A 7,546-nucleotide genomic window follows, 5' to 3' on the forward strand; every position below is an offset into this window, starting at 1 on the left:
CCGCTCCCAGGCTCGGGGCGGGGCTTGTAGCTCCCCCGCCGCGCGCGCGCGCGCGCGCCCTCGGCGGTTCCACTGGGCCTCGGGAACGCGCTCAGGAACGTGCCCCGGTCGCCATATTTGAGCTCTAAAGCTGCCGGGCGCGGCCTAGGTTTTGGATTCCAGGAGCCGCGCCTGGGATTTATTGACAACTCCGCCAAGAACGGTGTTCCCTCTTTTTCTTTTGTTCCTGTTTTTATTACTATCCGTTTTATGTGACAGCGACAGTAGAAACTGTAATTTTAGAGCAAAAACCATAAGAGAGAACTAAGTTATAACTATATACATTAAAAATACGAAGAAAAAGCAGGTCCCATGCCATTAAAATAATCAAATTTGGGGGGAAATCAGGTCGAGAAGAAAATGCTTGTTTTTGTTTTTTAACAAAGTTATTTTCAGGGACTGGGATTATGGCCTAGTGGCATAGAGTGCTTGCCTCATATACATGAAGCCCTGGGTTCAATTCCCCAGCACCACATATATAGAAAAAGCCAGAAGTGGAGCTGTGGCTCAAGTGGCAGAGTGCTAGCCTTGAGCAAAAAGAAGCCAGGGACAGTGTGCTCAGGACCTGAGTCCAAGGCCCAGGCCTGGCAAAAAAAAATAATAAATAAATAAAAGGAAAAAAAAGTTATATTCAGATAAGAGAATTCGTTCCACCGTGAGTAGGAGCCTGCACCGGAAAAGGAGGCGTGGCCGCGACCTCCTCCCCGAACTCGCTCGCTTGCCAGCCCTGGACCTTCCTCCCAGCGCCACCCCCCCCCCCCCCCAGCTCGGTCCCCAGCCGGGACCTTCCTCCGGGCGCCAGCCCGGGACCTTCCCCCGGGCGCTACCCCGAGCCCGCTCCCCATCCCGGGACCTTCCTCCGGCGCCACCCCCGAGCCCGGTCCCCAGCCCGGGACCTTCCTCCGGGCGCCACCCCAAGCCCGCTCCCCAGCCCGGACCTATTACAGGCGCCACCCCGGAGCCCCCTCCCCAGCCTGGGACCTTCCTCCGGGGCGCCAACCCGAGCCCGCTCTCCAGCCCGGGACCTTCCTCCGGCGCCACCCCCGAGCCCGCTCGCCTGCCCGCCCGGACCTTCTTACAGGTGCTGCCTCTGAGCCTCCTCACCCGCCCAGAGCAAACTAAGCAGAAATGAAAAAACTGAATAGCAAAAGTTGTTGAGATGAGGTAGCATGATGTGGGAATCTCTCAGATTCCCCAAAGAGATGAACAGATAGAAAATGGGAAACAGGGGCTGGGAATATGACCTAGTGGCAAGAGTGCTAGCCTCGTGTACATGAGGCCCTGGGTTCAATTCCCCAGCACCACATATACAGAAAATGGCCAGAAGTGGTGCTGTAGCTCAAGTTGGCAGAGTGCTAGCCTTGAGCAAAAAGAAGCCAGGGACAGTCCCTGAGTCCAAGGCCCAGGACTGGCGCAAAGAAAAAAAAAAAAAGAAAGAAAATGGGAAATAATGTAGAACTTTAGGAAAACATATCAGTTATCCTAAAAATATCTTATAGTAGAAAACAAAAAACAAAGGAGATTCTAATTAAGGTACGCTGTATGCATCATTCAAGGACATGCCAAAATGTATCCTTGTACAACCAATAATAAATTAAAATGCAGAAATACAACTAATACTAATAAAAATGTAAGAAGACAAATTTAAAAAGCAAAGGAGAAAGAACCTATGAGAATACTAAACCTATGAGAATAATTCAGGAGCCCCTGAATTAAAAATGGAGAGCCATCAAAAAATAAAAGAACTTGCAGGAAATTTTCCCAGAGTACAGGAATTTACTTAGGGGAAATGCCAGACCAGCCCCCACCTCAGGAGGTTTCACATCCTTAAGAAACTCCAAACAATGTGAACAAATAAGCTCCTACAAACTTCCAGAGAGAAAACACAAGTTGAGGAAATAGGAAATAGAACTGCTTTCTTTGGGTCTCTCAGTGCTGACCTCTAGTTAAGTGACAATGTCATCAAAATGCAGCAGGAAAATGATATTCAGACAAGAATTCTACTATTGATCAAGTAGGCTAGTCAAATAACAAGAACATTTTCAGACAAATTAAGTTCTCATGAAGTTTTACCTCCCACATTACATGTCTCAGGAAACTACTGGAACATATGTTCCTCCAGCAGGAGCAAGTAAACCAAAAGGAGCTATGAGAGGCAGAACCTCTGCCTCAAATAAAGCAGACAGGAATACCTCCGCCCCCCCCAGATCGTGGTGACCCCAGATAGTGGTGATGTCTAACCAGCCCACATTGGAAATTTTGTGGGCTTCAACCCACACAGGCTCTGTGTTCAGGGCTACTTCCTTTTATTGACCACCAGCTCTACTCCACTGACAGGGCCTGGAAATGACAACACAGAGAAAATAAGGGTAAAATAATAGAGAATTGTAATCTCCATTTTATGGACACTACCCTAAGTTGGGAATGCTCAACAGGCTGGTAGCTCAAGCCTTAATCCTAGGTGGCAGAGTGCTAGCCTTGAGCAAAGAGGCCAGGGGCAGTGCTCAGGCCCTGAGTCCAAGCCCCAGGACTGGGGGGGAGGGGAGGTATACATAGGGGGCTGGGAATATGGCCTAGTGGTAAAGTGTTTGCCTGGCATGCACGAAGCCCTGGGTTCCATTCCTCAGCACCTCATATATAGGAAAAGCCAGAAATGGCACTATGGCTCAAGTAGTAGAGTGCTAGCCTTGAGCCAAGATGTCAGGGGCAGTGTTCAGGTCCTGAGTTCAAGCCCCAGGACTGGCAAAAAAGAAAAAAAGTGTACATAGAAAATCAGCCTAAGTAAAAAGGTTAATGAGACCCAGACCCCCCTCTTCTGGACCTCCACATCTCAACCAACAGGCAGAGAATTGTGTAGATTTGTAATCCCAGATACTCAAAAGGCATAGATTGCCGGTGGCTCATGCTAGTATTCCTAGCTATGCAGGAGGCTGAGATCTGAGGATCTCAGTTTAAAGCCAGCCAGGGCAGGAAAGTATGTGAGAGTCTTACAGCTAATTAACCACCAGAAAACTAGAAGTGATGCTGTGGCTCAAAGTGGTAGAATGCTAGGTTTGAGTGAAAAAGCTCAGGGACAGTCCCTCAGTCCTGAGTTCAAGCCCCATAACTGACATGGGCGGGGGGGAAAAGGCATAGATAGTAGGATTGTGGTCAGAGGCCCTCCTGAGTAAAAAGCCCTAGGACCTATTGGAAAAGTAACTAAAATGAAGACAGGCACTGTAATCCTAGATACTCAGGAAGCTTAAATGTGAATATCACAGTTTGAAGCCAACTCAGGCAGAAATATTCATGAGACTTATCTCTAAGTAACCACCAAGAGCAGAAAATGAAGCTGTAGCTCAAGTGGTAGTTAGCCTTGAGCAAAAAAGTTAATGTTCTCATAATGTCTGCCTTCATTAAGCAGTGCATGTTTGTAACAGATTTTAATATTGGCACATAAACATAATGGGATTATTTAAAATCTAGTTCTTAATATAGTGTCCATTCTGACCTCAAACTCCTGGACTCAAGTGATTCTCTTGCCTCAGCCTCCTATGGAGCTGATACTACAGGAAAACTCCACTATGCCCAGCCACAATCCAAATGCTTATTTCCAATTGCCACATGTGACTTCCGCAAAATGGATAGAAGTAGAAATGGTGATAAGAAAGACATATATATGTACACACATACACACACACACACACACGTGAGAGATGAGTTACATTCACAGAAACAAGGGGGGAAAAAAACACAAGAAAAAGCTGAATAACCAGGACTCAAGAAGATTAGAAGGTTGGGCCACTCTGGGGCCCTCAAAGATCAAGCCTGGGTGAAAATGATTTCATCTGCCTCAGGGTCCCTTCCTGATGAAGAAGGTGAGGGAATCTTGTTTGTCTGGTGTGATCTCTGCCTACCCATTTGGGAACAGAGAAAACTCAGTGATTCATAGAACCACACACAAAGAAAAATGGAAAAATGGAGAAAAATGCAGAAGAAGTTCTTTCAAGAGATGGGAAGTTGTGGCTGGACAGACTAAACCGAAAGATAGTTCTATCATGATTAACTTCAGTGCAAATAAGAGCCCCAAAAGGGACAATGGCTTCAATAAGATCAAAGTTTGTTTTTCTTGGGTTAAAATTCAGGGATAAGAAATTCAAGCTACTGGGCTGGGAATATGGCCTAGTGGCAAGAGTGCTTGCCTTCTATACATGAAGCTCTTGGTTCGATTCCCCAGCACCACATATATGGAAAACGGCCAGAAGGGGCGCTGTGGCTCAGGTGGCAGAGTGCTAGCCTTGAGCAGGAAGAAGCCAGGGATGGTGCTCAGGCCCTGAGTCCAAGGCCCAGGATTGGCCAAAAAAAAAAAAAAGAAAGAAAAGAAAGAAAGAAAGAAATTCAAGCTACTACCTGGTTCTTTTCCATGGGTTTCAGGACCCAGTTCCTTCCTCTGAGTCAGTACAAGGTTTAGTTTGGCAGTTTTATGTCCCAAGCACAGGATGGCCAGAGAGTGGGCTAAGCATCTCTTCAACTTCTTATATCTCATTGGCCAGGCTTTTGGTCACATGACCACACTGAACTTCAGGGCAGACTGGGAAATGGAAATCCCACCCCTACCCCACACCCAATTCTATTATCCTAAAAAGAATGCCAAAATGAAGGAATGTCAAAGAACAATTCCTTCCATATCTACTATGTACCATCTGGCTACATGTATCTTTTTAAACATTGATTTTTTTCTTGCTTTATTAATATTCCATACTAATTGTACAAAATGACGGATTTCCTTATGACTTTTTCTGATGTTAATTCTGGGGCTTGAACTCAGACCTGGATGCTGTCTCTGAGGTGTTTTTGTTGTTATTTTTGCTGAAGACTAGCATTCTACTACTTGAGCCACAGCTCCACTTCTGGCTTTTTTGGGGGCCAGTCCTGGGGCTCGGACTCAGGGCCTGAGCACTGTCCCTGGCTTCTTTTTGCTCAGGGCTGGCACTCTACCACTTGAGCCACAGTGCCACTTCTGGCCGTTTTCTGTATATGTGGTGCTAGGGAATTGAACCCAGGGCTTCATGTATATGAACAAAGCAAGCACTCTTGCCACTAGGCTATATCCCCAGCCCCCACTTCTGGCTTTTGTGATGCTTAAGTGGAGATAAGAGTCTCTCAGACTTTCCTGCCTCGGGCTGGCTTTGAACTGTAATCCTCAGATCTTAGCCTCCACAGTAGCTAAGATTACAAGTGTGAGCCATCAGTTCCTGGCTCAAAGTAGTTTTGATCTGCATTTCTCTGATGGTCAGGGATATTAAACACTTTTTAATGCATTTGCCATTTGCTCTTCTTTTGACCTCTTGTCAACTTGATACCTGAACACATATCCTTAAGCCTTATTTCATCTCCAAATAAAGACAATAATAATATTCAATCTGACATGATGTAATTATCTTGAGTATAACCTAATACAAAACGTCCAGTATTGGGCTGGGGATGTGGCTTAATGGTACAGTGTTTGCCTAGCGTGCATGAATTGGGTTCAATTTCTCAGTACCACATAAACAGAAAAAGCTGGAAGTGGTGCTGTGACTCAAGTAGTAGAGTGCTAGCCTTGAGCAAAAGAAGCTCGGGGACAGTGCACAAGCCCTGAGTTTGTTCAAGCCCCAGGACTGACAAAAACAAAAATAACAACAAAAAGAAGCTTCCAGTACAGCTTGTTGTAGGGAATAGAGCTGACTCCATCTTGATTAGGGAAACATGGTAGCAATTATTAAAATGAAGTTAAATATTCAGTCAACCTGACCGCAAAATTCTGCTTCTGTAAATGGCTTGCTTAACTTGTTTGTTGCTTTCTCTACCCACTGTGTCAACCCCCTACATCTGTGCTGCGTCAACCTCCTATATCTGTGCTATGCTTTTACTTTTATAAACCCCAGCTCGAGGACTGTTAGAGGTTGCAGTTTCAGCTCCCGAGTCTGTGCTGTGTCCTTGGCCCGTCAGTTCCCTTTTCGCTTCCCCAATAAATCCATCTTTGCTTAAGACTGTCTCTGCATGGTGGACTTTGGAGGGACGTGGGTTTGAGTCCCACTTGGGGTATTTCCCCAGGAATCTGCAACACTGCTCAGAAGTCCAAGTTCAGAGTTCCCTCTGAGGCTTCAGGTGAACTCTGACTTGTAAACCATTGTAAAAATCAAGCAAATATAGACTTACAAGGTACAGTGGTACAGACAGAAGGGATGAGATCAAGTGTGACTGGAACCCAGAGCCTGGCCCAGTCCTTAGCTTTTTTTTTTCTTTTCTGCATCCATGGGGCTTGAATTCAGGGCCTGGGCGCTGTCCCTGAGCTTTTTCACTCAAGGCTAGTGCTCTGTCACTTGGAGTCACATACCATTTCTGGTTTTCTGGTAGTTAATTGGAGATAAGAGTCTTACGGACTTTCCTGCCTGGGCTGGCTTTGAACTTTGATCCTCAGATCTCAGCCTCCTGAGTAGCTAGGATTATGGATTATACGGTGAGCCACCAGTGTCCAGCTGATGCCTCATTTTGTTAGCTTTCTGTTGCATGCCCTTGACCTCTCATTATGTATAATTACAACAGGCTTCTAACCTAATTTAGTTTAATTTCATGCTAAATTTGTGGGCTACTTTATATGTTCATTGGTTAAATGCTTTTTTCCATTTAGAAATGAAGAAATGAGTAACTAGAAGTTAGGTGATGTGGCTGACAACTGTAATTTTAGCTACTTAGTAGGATGAGATTAAGAGGATCATAGCTAGAAGCCATCCTAGGCAAGAAACGGTTCAGAAGACCTATTTTCAACCAAGAGTTCTGGCTGGGAATGTGGCCTAGTGGTAGAGTGCTTGCCTAGCAAGCATGAAGCCCTGGGTTCCATTCCCGAGCACCACGAGTGCTAACCTTGAGCAAAAAGAAGCCAAGGACAGTGCTCAGTCCCTGAGTCCAAGCCCCAGGACTGGCAAAAAAAGAAAAAAAACTCAACCAAGAGTTCTGTGCCTGGAAGCCGGAAATAGGAGTGGAAAGAGGCCCAGATGCCATTTCAGGCAGAAGATGAGACTTATCTCAATAATAACCAGCACAAATGGACTGGAAGTATGGTTCATGGATAAAGTACCTACCTAGAAAGCACAAGGCCATGGCTTCGATCCCTAGGAGGACATTAATGCATCTATATAGCACAAGACCCATCGGATCTTTTAAAAAAAAATTTTTTTTTAAATAATGAGATTCATTGTGACATTTTCTTGTTTTTATTTATTTATTTATTTATTTATTTATTTATTTATTTATTTATTTATTGCCAGTCCTGGGGCTTGGACTCAGGGCCTGAGCACTGTCCCTGGCTTCTTTTTGCTCAAGGCTAGCACTCTGCCACTTGAGCCACAGCGCCACTACCTATATATGTGGTGCTGGGGAATTGAACCCAGGGCTTTATGTATACAAGGCAAGTGCTCTTGCCACTAGGCCATATTCCCAACTCCCCATCGGGTCTTTCAATGTCATTTAAATAAAGAGAACTGGA

The sequence above is a fragment of the Perognathus longimembris genome, chromosome 1 (genome assembly GCF_023159225.1).
Source record: "Perognathus longimembris pacificus isolate PPM17 chromosome 1, ASM2315922v1, whole genome shotgun sequence".
In the NCBI taxonomy this organism is placed as follows: domain Eukaryota; kingdom Metazoa; phylum Chordata; class Mammalia; order Rodentia; family Heteromyidae; genus Perognathus; species Perognathus longimembris.